Source organism: Mastigoproctus giganteus, chromosome 5 (assembly GCF_048544385.1).
Source record: "Mastigoproctus giganteus isolate SK-2022 chromosome 5, ASM4854438v1, whole genome shotgun sequence".
Classification (NCBI taxonomy): Eukaryota; Metazoa; Arthropoda; class Arachnida; order Uropygi; family Thelyphonidae; genus Mastigoproctus; species Mastigoproctus giganteus.
Genome location: NC_143579.1, coordinates 152,620,752 through 152,633,234, shown reverse-complemented (window position 1 = coordinate 152,633,234; position 12,483 = coordinate 152,620,752). Strand labels below are relative to the sequence as shown.

Genomic DNA, 12,483 nt, shown 5'->3' with positions numbered 1-12,483 from the left:
GAGAGAGAGAGAGAGAGAGAGAGAGAGAGTGTGTGAGAATATCTTAATGAATACCACTAACAAACTGTTGTTACTCGCTGCTACTGCTTTGAACTATAATTATGATGCAGAGAATTGGCAGTAAAAAACGGAATAACTACAAAAGAGTAAGAGGATTCCAAAAGACAGAACAAAATCAAAGCAATCATTCAGCTGAATAATAGTTCAGATTGAGCTGAATAATAGTTCACCTCTAGACATAGACAGTAAATGAAAGTTGGCAAAATTGTAAGTATTTTCTGAAATAATTTTTATACAAAACCAGTTGCTTGCAGGAAATTTAAATAACGTCAAAAATACTTAATGCCATATGCATTAGAAAACCTTTGAGCCTAAATGCAACTGAGGCTCCAGGAGTTAATGGTGTATATGTACCCAGTAATTTTGAAGGTGGCATTAAGGGCAGGTTGCTGCAATGGATAAAGGGATGTTTGAGTGGGAGAAGACGGAGAGTGGTAATCAATGGACACTGCTGTTTGTGGATTAATGTTATTAGTGGAGTCCGCAAGGGTTCAATGTTTGGGCCATTGTTGTTTTCCGTATTTGTCAGTGATATTGATGAAGGTATATCAGGGTTAATGTCTAAGATTGCAGCCAATACGAACATTGGCAGGTTTAATTGACAGGTTGTTGGCAGGTTTAAATGACAGTAATGATAGTACACTACTGCAACAGGATCTGAAAAAGTTGAAAAGATGGGCTGAGAGGTGGAAATTGAAATTTAACATTGACAAATGTAAAGTACTGCATATGAGTAGCAGTAATCCCAGAGTAAGGTACCAACTGGGTGGTACTACACTCAGTGTAGTGGAGAATTAATGGTGGGTTATTGTGCACTCAGATATGAAATTCTCTGAGCAGTGCAGATGGGCTGCAAGAGCAGGTCATGGAATCCTGTCAGTGATGTATAGGAATTTTGCTAGCAGATATAAGGAGGTGATTATCCCTCTCTGTATAAGGCAATCGTCAGGTCACACCTTACCTTGAGTACTGCATACAGGTGTGGAGTCCTCATTTTACGAAGGATGTAGTTTTGCTAGAATGAGTACAAAGAAGGGCAATAAGATTGGTGAGAGGAACAAAGGTGTGCCCCTTAGAAGGAAGGCTTAAGTTCTTCAAGTTGAAGCTTTTGAAGACTAGGCACCTGCAAAGTGATTGATTGATTGAGGTGTATAAGGCTTTGAATAGTTTGAGCAGGCTCAGTGCTAATATAATTCTTCCACTTGCTCAGATTACAACCCTGAGGGAGCATAGATTCAAATTGAGGAAAGACAGTTGTAGAATAGATGTGTGAAGTTTGCCTTTAGCCAGCGGGTAGTTTATTGCTGGAACAGACTTCCATCTGTTGTTGTGGAAGCTCATAGTTTAAATAAATTTAAGGCTGAACTAGACAAAGATTTAGAGTGACTGGATGGATGAAATGGGAAGTTTTTTTTTTTTTTTTTACTTTGTCTTTTTTTGACTGTTGCTGAGTAAGCTTGCTTTTCTTGCATCATATGCCTCAACTAATGCTAATATACAGTATATATACTGTATATTGTACAAATATAAATATATATACCAATATAGCATGAAGTAGATGCCAAGTTTAACAGAGCAGAAAAAGAGTACAGGTCAATGTTGTACAGATAAGGTACAGGTAACAAGTACAACAAGTACAGGTCAATGTTGAAAAAAAGTCGTGAGTTAGGGTCGAATGTGAAAGTGTTTGCAATTGTGCCAGACAAGGTAGGAGGGAGCATATGATAAGAGCCTTGTCGATAAATTCGGCCCTGGACAGATCGTGCAAGGCTCAAGGGGTAGAATTTTTTTCAGCCTGGTCTTCTTGTTGACAGGAGAGACTGCTTCTACAGGGATGGAGTACACTTAAATAGAAAGGGTGCAAGAATATTTGCTGATGCTATCGAGCCAGTGTTAGTTGGGCCGGAAAACTGCTAGCTTGGAGGGATACACAGACTAAAAGGTTAACAGTGGCCGCAGGCAGAGGCAAAAATGATTCTAGCACTTCTTCTATTAGAATGAGCAGCAGCCTGGAAAGCAAGGTAATGGAGATTTCCAGGACTACTGGGAGTCATAGTGGAACAAGTAAATACATGGGCTGTGTTAGGGTAACTAAGAATAGGAACAGGTGCATGTACACCAATGTAGGAGTATAGTTAGTAAATTTGATGAGCTTGAAATGCTAGTCAAGACATCAGCGGCAGATATTGTTGGTATTTTTTTTTTTTTTTTTTTTTTGGTAGTTGTTGTCGCATCGGCTTCTGTGGCCACAATGCACCTCCCAAGGTTTTTGCAGTACTTTGATCCAAGCCCGAGGCGGGATTCGAACCCGCGACCTTTGGGTTGCCAGGCAGGCACTTTACCCACCCGGCTAGCCCAGTCGGCTATTGTTGGTATATCAGAGAAGTGGTGTCAATAGGTGGTAGATGACTTTCATCAACCGGTGAAATACCACCACTTTGCTTATTGGAGGCTTGAAGTGGTGAAACCATGGTTAGTTCTCTAGAGCAAAGTTTCCGGCATCCCCCTCCCCCATACTTCTCCTTCAACTCATGCACAGTACTAAGTACTAGTACTATAGGATTTGATACCTTTCGTGTTTGGGGTTTTCATAAAAAAAAAAAAAAAAAAAAAAAAACACAGATATCAGAAGTGCAGAATTGAAATTTGGGGAGTACAATGTGTACAGGAAGGATAGACAAGACAGGAAGGGAGTAGGGGTTATGCTGTTAGTTAAGAAATACATAAAATCTAAGGAAGTGTATCCAATTGATGTTGGTGGACAATTGGTTGGTTGGCAGTGTTGAGTCTGTTTGGTGTGAAATAAGCACTAAAAAGGAAAAATGAGAGTAGGTGTGTGTTATAGGCATAATGAATCTGATGAGTATAATGAGCAATTGTGCAGAGAAATAGAGTGAGCCAGTAAATCAGAATGCTTATTTTGGGGGATTTTAACTTTCCAGATATTGACTGGAATTTGTGGGTTGGTCACTCACACACTAGCAAGACTTGTGGATTTATTGAATGACTGTTTTCTACAGCAACATGTTTGCGAGGCAACCAGAGGCAGTAATACTCTTGATCTGGTTATCAGCAGTGATTATTCATGCATCAAGAATTTGCAGATAAAGGAACCACTGGGTGACAGTGACCACAATGTACTGATGTGGGAATTACTTAAAGATGTAACTACCATCAAGGCTAAAGGGAAGGGCTTTTGCTTTCATAAAGGTGACTACAGTGGTCTTAGGCAGTTTTTAAATTCTGTACAATGGGATCAACTGATGATGTTACCAACGTTTAATTCTAAATGGGAAGCCTTCAGGAACTTGATTTTCGAGGCAGCTAGGCTTTTCATTCCAACTAAGACATACTGCTCAAGGTTTAGGACTAAATGGATGACAAATGAAAAATGAATTAATGAGGCTCGTTGCAGAGAAGAAAAATGTATGGGATGCATATAAAGTATGACACAGAAGCCTATGGCAGGTATAAACTAGTCTGTAATCAAGTCACAAAGGTTACGCAGGCGAAGGCAGATTACGAGAAATCTTTGGCAAAGAAAAACAGCACCCCAAAGACTTCTTTATTTATGTAAACTGTAGAAGCAAAGGGATGAATCAGATTGGAGCACTTAACATAGATGAGTTGACTATTGATGACCATGCTCAGGCAGGTGATAAATTGAATGAGTATTTTGCATCTACATGCACACATGAGGAGTCATTCAATGAGGGGAGTGACAGATGTTTATCAAACACTAACAGGGAGCTAAGTGATTTTCTGAAAACAAAGTGGAGGAGAAATTGTTGAATTAAACATAAGGAAGGCACCTGGGGTGGACGGGATCTATTCAGTTATATTAAAGGAAGCAGCAAAGGAAGTAAGCAAACCCCTAGCCATAATTATGAGAGTTTCCTTGGACTCATGGGAGGTCTCCGTGGACTGGAGGTGTGCAAATGTATCACCAATTCACAAAGTGGGTTTAAAAGGTGACAGATAACTACAGACCTGTTAGTTTAACTTGAGATCTGGGGAAAATAATGGAATCACTGGTTAAAGAAGCATTGCAGTATCATCTAGATAAGACTGTAATAATAGTTAAGACACAGCATGGGTTTGTTAAAGGGAGGTCTTGTCTGACCAATTTGTTTGGATACTATGATGTGGTCACAAAGGAACTGAATGCCAGAAATAATTTTGATATCATATACTTGGATTTCAGGAAAGCTTTTGATACTGTTGCACATGGAAGACTGCTGTACAAATTGGAGAGGTATGGCATTAAGGGTAATTTGCTATAATGGATAAAGGAATGGTTGAGTGGGAGACAACAGAGAGTGGTAATCAATAGACACTGCTGTTCATGGACAAATATTGTTAGTGGAGTTCCCCAGGGTTCAGTGTTGGGCCCATTGTTTTGTATATTTATCAATGATATAGATATATCAGGTTTAAAGACCAAGTTTGCAGATGATACAAAGGTTGGCAGGGTTGTTAACCATAGTAAAGACAGTATGCTACTCCAACTGGATCTAGATAAGTTGGGAAAATTGGCTGAGAAATGGCAACTTAATTTAACAAATGCAAAGTACTCCATATGTTTAGCGATAACCGAAGAGAAACATACCAACTCTGTGGTATTACACTCAGAGAAGTGGAAAGTGAAAAAGACCTGGGAGTAATTGTGCAGTCAAATATGAAGTTCTCTGAACAGGGCACATGGGCTTTCAGGGCAGGTCATGGAGTCTTGTTGATGATATATAGGAATTTTGCTAGCAGAGACAAGGAGCTGATTATCCCATTATACAAGGTAATGGTCAGGCCACACCTAGAGTACTGTGTACAGGTCTGGGGGGGGGCCTCATTATAGGAAGGATGTAGAGTTGCTAGAATGAGTACAAAGAAGGGCAACAAGATTGGTGAGGAGAACAAAGAGGTGCTCTTACCAAGAAAAGCTTAAGTTCTGCAAATTGCAGCACCTGGAGAGTAGGCACCTGTGAGGTGATGTGATTGAGGTGTTATAAGGCCTTGAATGGATTGAGCAAGCTGAATGCTAATGGGATTCTTCCTCTTGCTCAGACTAAGAACCTGAGGGGGCACAGTTTCAAATTGAGGAAAGATAGTTGTAGAATAGATATGCAGAAATTTACCTTTAGCCAGCAGGTAGTTGATTGATGGAACAGGCTTCCATCTTTTGTCGTGGAAGCTAATAGCCTAAATAAATTTAAAGCTGAGCTGGACAAGCATTTGGAACGAATGGAGGGGTGAAATGGGAGCATTTTTTTTTTTTTTTTTTTTTTGGCTGATGCTGCATAAGCTTGATTTCTTGCATTGTATGCCTATGCTAATGCTAAGAAGGTATGGAAAAGATATAGAATGATGAAAAGTATTGAAGCTTATAAGTTAACATTGATCCGCAGTAGTAATCAGAATTTTGTAGGCCAGCAAAAGCACATTATGAGAATATGCTGGCTAGAAGACAAAGAATAGGAATAAGGGGTTTTCATATATGTGAACCTTAAATTGCCCATTCAAAGAAGAAAATAGAGCCAGACTGGATCCTTGTGTATTATAATCTGTGCCAAGAAATCTCAAAAAAAGCCGTGAAATAGAGTTGAATTTGAAAGTGTCTGCAATTCTGCCCAGACACGATAGGAGGAAGTATGTGATGAGAGCTTGTCGATCAATTCGGCCCTGGAAAGATTGTGCAAGGCTCCAGGGGTAGAATTTTTTTCAGCGTGGACTGTACTTGTTAACAGGAGAGATTGCTTCTACAGGGATGGGATACACTTAAATAGAAAGGGGGCAAGAATATTTGCTGATGCTATCGAGGCAGTATTAGGTGTGTCGGAAAACTGCTAGCTTGGGGGAAGACAAAGACGAATAGATTAACAGTAGCCACTGGCAGAGGTTAAAGAGATTCTTGCACTGCTTCTATTGGAATGAGCAGAAGCCTGAAAAACAAGATGCAGGATATTTCAGAGACTGCTGGGAATCATTGCGGTACAAGTAAACACATGGGTTGTGTTAGGGTACCTAAGAATAGAAATAGGTGCATGTATAGTTGCGTGAACACCAATGCTAGGAGTTTATTAATAAATTTGATGAATTTGAGGTATTGCTCAAAACATCAAAGGCAGATATTGTTGGAATATCAGAGACGTGGTGTCACACAGATATAAGGAATGCAGAACTGGAATTTGGGGAGTACAACATCTACAGAAAGGATAGACTGGATAGGAAGGGAGGAGGGGTTATGCTATTAGTTAAGAAATACATAAAATCCAAGGAAGTGAAGCCAGTGGACATCGCTGGACAGTGCAGTGTCGAGTCAGTTTGCTGTGACATAAGCACTGGGAGATCAAAATTGAGAGTAGGAGTGTGCTATAGGCCTAATGACTCTGATGAGTATAATTATCTGTACAGGGAAATAGAGTGGGCCAGTAAATCAGAGAGTCTTATAATGGGAGATTTTAATTCCCCAGATATTGACTGGAATTTGGGGGCTGGTCACTCCACACTAGCAAGGCTTTTGTGGATTTATTGGATGATTGTTTTCTACATCAGCATGTTCAGGAGGCAACTAGAGGGAGTAATACTCTTGATCTGATTATTAGTAGTGATTCTTCATGCATTAAGAATCTGCAGATAAATGAACCACTAGGTGGAAGTGATCACAGTGTGCTGAAGTGGGATTTACTCAAAGAGGTAACTACCATTAGGGGTAAAGGGAAGGGTTATTGCTTTCGTAAAGGCGACTACGATGGACTGAGACAGTATTTAAATTCTATACAGTGGGACCAACTGATGATGTTACCAACAGAAATTCAAAATGGGAAGCATTCAAAGAACTTATCTTGGAAGCTACTAGGCTTTACATACCAACTAAGAAATATTGTTCAAGGTTTAGGCCTAAATGGATGTCAGATGAACTAATGAGGCATATGACAAAGAAGAAACATGCATGGGATACATACAAATTAACACATGACACAGAAGCCTATGATAGATACAAGTTGATCTGTAACCAAGTTACCAAGGAGGTTAGGCAGGCGAAGGCAGATTACGAGAAATCTTTGGCAAGGGATGCAAAGAGTTCTTTACTTATCTAAACTCTAGAAGGAAGGGGATGAATCAGATTGGTCCACTTGATATCGATGGGTCAACTGTTGATGACCCTGCTCAGGTAGCTAACAAACTAAATGAATATTTTGCATCGACATTCACACATGAGGAGTTATTCAGCAAGGGGAATGCCAGAGGTGTATACAACTCTAGCAGTAAGCTAGAGAATCTTGTAATAACTGAAAGTAAAGTGGAGGAGAAATTGTTGAAGATAAACACAAGAAAGGCACCCGGGGTGGATGGGATCTATCCAGTTATATTAAAGGAGGAAGCAGAGGAAGTAAGCAAACCCTTAGCCATAATTATGAGAGCTTCCTTGGACTCAGGGGAGGTACCCACAGACTGGAGATGTGCAAATGTGACCCCAATTCACAAAGGAGAATCAAAGGCTGACACAAGTAATTATAGACCTGTTAGTTTAACTTCTGTTCCAGGAAAATTAATGGAGGCACTACTAGTTAAAGAAGCACTGCAGGATCATTTAGACAAGACTTCAGTTAAAGCTCGGGCACAGAATGGTTTTGTTAAGGGCAAGTCTTGCCTGACCAATTTGATTGGATACTATGATGCAGTCATAAAGGAACTGGATGCAGGGAATAACTTTGATATTATATACTTGGATCTCAGAAAGGCTTTTGATACTGTTGCACATGGAAGACTGCTGCACAAATTGGAGCAGTGTGGCATTGGAGGCAAATTTCTGCTGTAGATAAAGGGGTGGCTGAGGGGGAGAAGACAGAGTGTGGTAATTAATGGACACTGCTCATCGTGGATTAATGTTATTAGTGGAGTCCCTCAGGGCTCAGCGTTGGATCCATTATTGTTTTCTGTATTTATAAATGATATTGATGATGGTATATCAAGCTTAATGTTGAAGTTTGCAGATGATACAAAGGTAGGCAGGGTTGTCAAGGACACTACTGACACTATGCTGCTGCAACAGGATCTGGAAAGGTTGAGCAGATGGGCTTGAGAGGTGGCAAATGAAGTTTAACATTGACAAATGTAAAGTACTACACATGGGAAACAGCAACCCCAGAGCGATGTATCAACTCTGTGGTACTACACTAACAGTGGTAGAGAATGAAAGGGACCTGAGGGTGGTTGTGCAGGCAGATATGAAGTTCTCTGAGCAGTGGAGATGGTCTGCAAGAGTAGCTCATTGTGTATTGTCAATGATATATAGTAATTTTTCTAGCAGGGATAAGGAGGTAATTATCCCTTGTATAAGGCAATGGTCAGGCCACACCTAGAGTACTGTATACAGGTCTGGAGGCCTGATTTCAAGAAGGATGTAGAGCTGCTGGAATGAGTACAGAGAAGGGCAACAAGATTAGTGAATGGAACAAAGGGGTGCTCTTACGAAGAAAGGCTTAAGTTTTGCAAATTACAGTGTCTGGAGACTAGGCACCAGCGAGGTGATCTGATAGAGGTGCATAAAGCCTTGAATGGTTTGAGCATGCTCAATGCTGATGGGATTCTTCCTCTCGCTCAGAATAATCACCTGAGAGGGCATAAATTCAAATTGAGGAAAGACAGATGTAGGATAGATGTGTGGAAATTTGCCTTTAGCCAGCGGGTGGTTGGTTGGTGGAACAGACTTCCATCCCTTGTCGTGGAAGTTGATAGCCTAAATAAGTTTAAGGCTCAGCGGGACAGGTATTTTGAACGAACAGAGGGGTGAAGTGGAAGTGGTTTTTTTTTTTTTTTTTTTTTTTGGCTGATGCTGCATAAGCTTGCTTTCTTGCATCAAATGCCTCTACTAATGCTAATGCAAAAACTCAGATCATGTTTTGGATGGGTTGAACACATACTTTACATTGATATTTAAGATGAAAGACCCTTCATGAAATGGAGAAACTGTTACTGAAACTGGGAAGCATGAAATTAGCATTCTGAAATATCAGGAGGTTAATTATTAGAAAAGCTTTTGAGCCTAAATGTAGTAGTAGTAGTAGTAGTGGCATGTGATGCAAGAAAGCAAATGTATGAGCTTATGCAGCATCAGCCAAAAAAAAAAAAAAAAAAATCACACCATTCCCTCCAAATGCCTGTCCAGTTCCTCCTTAAATTTATTCAACCTATCAACGTCCACAACGACAGATGGAAGTTTGTTCCAGCAATTAACCACCCACTGGCTAAAGGCAAATTTCCGCACATCTATTCCACATCTGTCTTTTCTTAATTTGAATTTATGCCCCCTTAGGTTCGTAAGGGGGCATAAATTCATGCCCCCTCAGTCACATAAATTCATGTGACTGAGGCTCCAGGAGTTGATGATATATATATACCCAGTAATTTTGACAAAGTTGGCAAGAAAGTAGTTTTAACCATTAAGGTTAATTATAAAGGCATAACTGAACTCTGGAGAGATTCCTTTGGATTGAAGAAGTGCCTCTATACCACCAATACATAAAGGCTGTTCTAAAAGTGAAGTGTGGTAGCTACCACCCAGCAAATCCAACTTCAGTGATAGTGAAATTCATCAAAGCAATGATCAAGAATGCAGTACCAGGTGTCTTTCACAGAAATGGAATTATGAAGGACACAACATGGCTTTGTAAAGGGAAAATCATGTTTAACCAAACCTGGTTAGCTATTTTGGCAATCACTCATGAACTCAGTGTTGGAATGATTTCTATATTGTTACCTTGAATTTTAGCAAAGCATCTGACTTGGTCCCAAGTGAGAGGTTACTTTTTAAGTTGGAGCATGCAGGAACAATAAGTAAAATCCTTAGATAGATTGTAAAGTGGCTTCAGTCCATTTAAGAAAGCAGAGAGTTGTAATTAATGGTTACCCTTCAGATTGGGATAATGTACAAAGTGGGATTCTTGAAAGATCAGTACTTGGGACCATTGATGCAAGAAAGCAAGCTTATATAGCATCAGCCAAAAAAAAAAAAAAGAACACACACCCTTCTCATTTCACCCATCCACTCGCCCCAAATGTTTGTCTAGTTCTGCCTTGAATCTGTTTACACTATCAACTTCTACAACGACAGATGGAAGTTTGTTCCAGCAATCAACCACCAGCTGGCTAAAGGCAAACTTCTGCACATCTATCCTACAACTCTTTTCTCAATTTGAATTTATGCCCTCCCAGGCAATTATTCTGAGCAAGAAGAAGAATCCCATCAGCACTTGAGCATGCTCAAACCATTCAAGGCTTTATACACCTCAATCAGATCACCTCGCAGGTGCCTAGTCTCCAGACACTGTAATTTGCAAAACTTAAGCCTTTCTTCGTAAGAGCAACCCTTTCTTCCATTCACTAACCTTGTTGCCCTTTTCTGTACTCGTTCCAATAGCTCTACATCCTTCTTAAAATGAGGCCTCCAGACCTGTATACAGTACTCAATCTGACTACACACCTTGAGTACTGTATACAAGGTGTGGTCTGACCATTGCCTTATACAAGGGGATAATCACGTCCTTATCCCTGCTAGAAAAGTTCCTGTATATCATTGACAAGACACAGTGAACTACTCTTGCAGACCGTCTGCACTGCTCAGAAAACTTCATATCTGCCTGCACAATTACCCCCAGGTCCTTTTCACTCTCTACCATTGTCAATGTAGTACCACATAGTTGATACGTTACTCTGGGGTTACTGCTTCCCATATCCAGTACTTTGCATTTGTCAATATTAAACTTCATTTGCCAATTCTCAGCCCATCTGCCCAACTTTTCTAGATCCTGTTGCAGCAGCTTGTCATTAGTATCATTAACAACCCTGCCGACCTTTGTATTGTCGCCGAACTTGGACATTAAGCCTGATATACCATCATCAATATCATTCATGAATACAGAAAACAACAATGGATCCAACACTGAACCCTGGGGAATTCCTCTAATAACATTAGTTCATGAAGAGCAGTGTCCATTGATTACTGCTCTGTCTTTTCCTACTCAACCATCTCTTTATCCATAGCAGCAATTTGCCTCCAATGCCACACCTCCAATTTGTGCAACAGTAACAAAAGCCTCTCTAAGATTCAAATATATGATATCAAAATTATTCTTTGCATCCACTTCCTTTGTGACTACATCATAGTATCCAATCAAATTGGTCAGACAGGACTTCCCCTTAACAAACCCATGCTGTGTCTGAGATATAACTGAAGTCTTGTCCTAGATGATCCTGCAATGCTTCTTTTTTCAGATTTTCTTAAATTAAATTGATGAAGGGATACAGGGTGGGATGTCAATTTGCAAAGAAGGTTGATATTGGTAGAGTAGTTATGATCAGTGTTTGGCAGTGATCATAAACATTTTATCTTCAAGGTTACTTAGATAGACTTCAGTGATGAGCAATTAAAGTTGCAGCTAAGTTTTAATGCTGCAAAATCCATGGTCTTACATTTTGGGGACAGCAGTCACACAAATAATTTATATGCTTAGTGGGGCTTGAATTAAAACTCTGAATCCCTTTTTTCTTCTTCTAATTTGTTTAATTCAATTCCAAGTGTACTTGGAATTGAAATAATAAGTGTACAAATTATTTTGTTATTGAACATGAACTTCTCCAAGCAGTGTAGACAGGTGACAAGGAAGGCCCATATTATTCTAACAGTTGCTTGTAGAGATAGGGATGTCATTATCTTACTGTATAAGGCAAATCTGAGACTGCAGTTGGAATACTGTGTTCAATTTGATGTGCTGGTCAAGTCATCAAATGTAGATATTGTAGGTATATCAGAGACGTAGTGCCACTCAGATAAAAGGGATGCATAATTTGAATATGGGTAGTACATTGTATGAAAAGACATGTATTTGTATGCAATCTCCAGGGTTCCCCCCCCCTCATTATACAGAAAGGACGTGTATTGTATTTTGGGTCTGGCGGCTCCAGGAGGTTCCCCCCAACTCTGCATATGTCTCTTGTGTTGAAGGTACAGAGTCTGTAAATGCCAGAGTGTGCATGTGTTAGTGAGTATTTGTGTGAGTAGTGAAGGAGTGTTGGCTATTTGGCCATGGGGCCCTTGGAAAACCAAGGAGTGGAGGTGCTTAGAAGCCATCTCCACTAAGCTTGTGGTCTTGGTGCATTATAGCCTTCGTTGCTAATGCGCCAATAAAATCAAAACCAATCAATCCACTAAGCTTGGCCAGCAGAGCACATCATAATTGATGATAATTAGGGCATGAGCTGAGAACATGGGCCTGGTCCTCCACCTCACCACATAGGCGAAGCCAACCAAAAGCCCAGGGAGTGAACTATTCCATTGAGGGAGCCATGACCAGTAATTAGGAAAATAACATAGAGACTAGGGGAGAGCCAGAGCTTCAACTTCAGGTTAATGGTATCACATCCAGG

At 40.1% G+C, this 12,483-nt stretch overlaps 1 protein-coding gene across 3 annotated transcripts in view; it reads left to right on the top strand.

Annotated features, from left to right (window-relative positions):
* The window catches only part of LOC150085771 (small G protein signaling modulator 1-like), a 744,108-nt gene that overhangs the window by 580,167 nt on the left and 151,458 nt on the right, over positions 1 to 12,483 (top strand). The gene's annotated exons all lie outside the window — the stretch shown is intronic.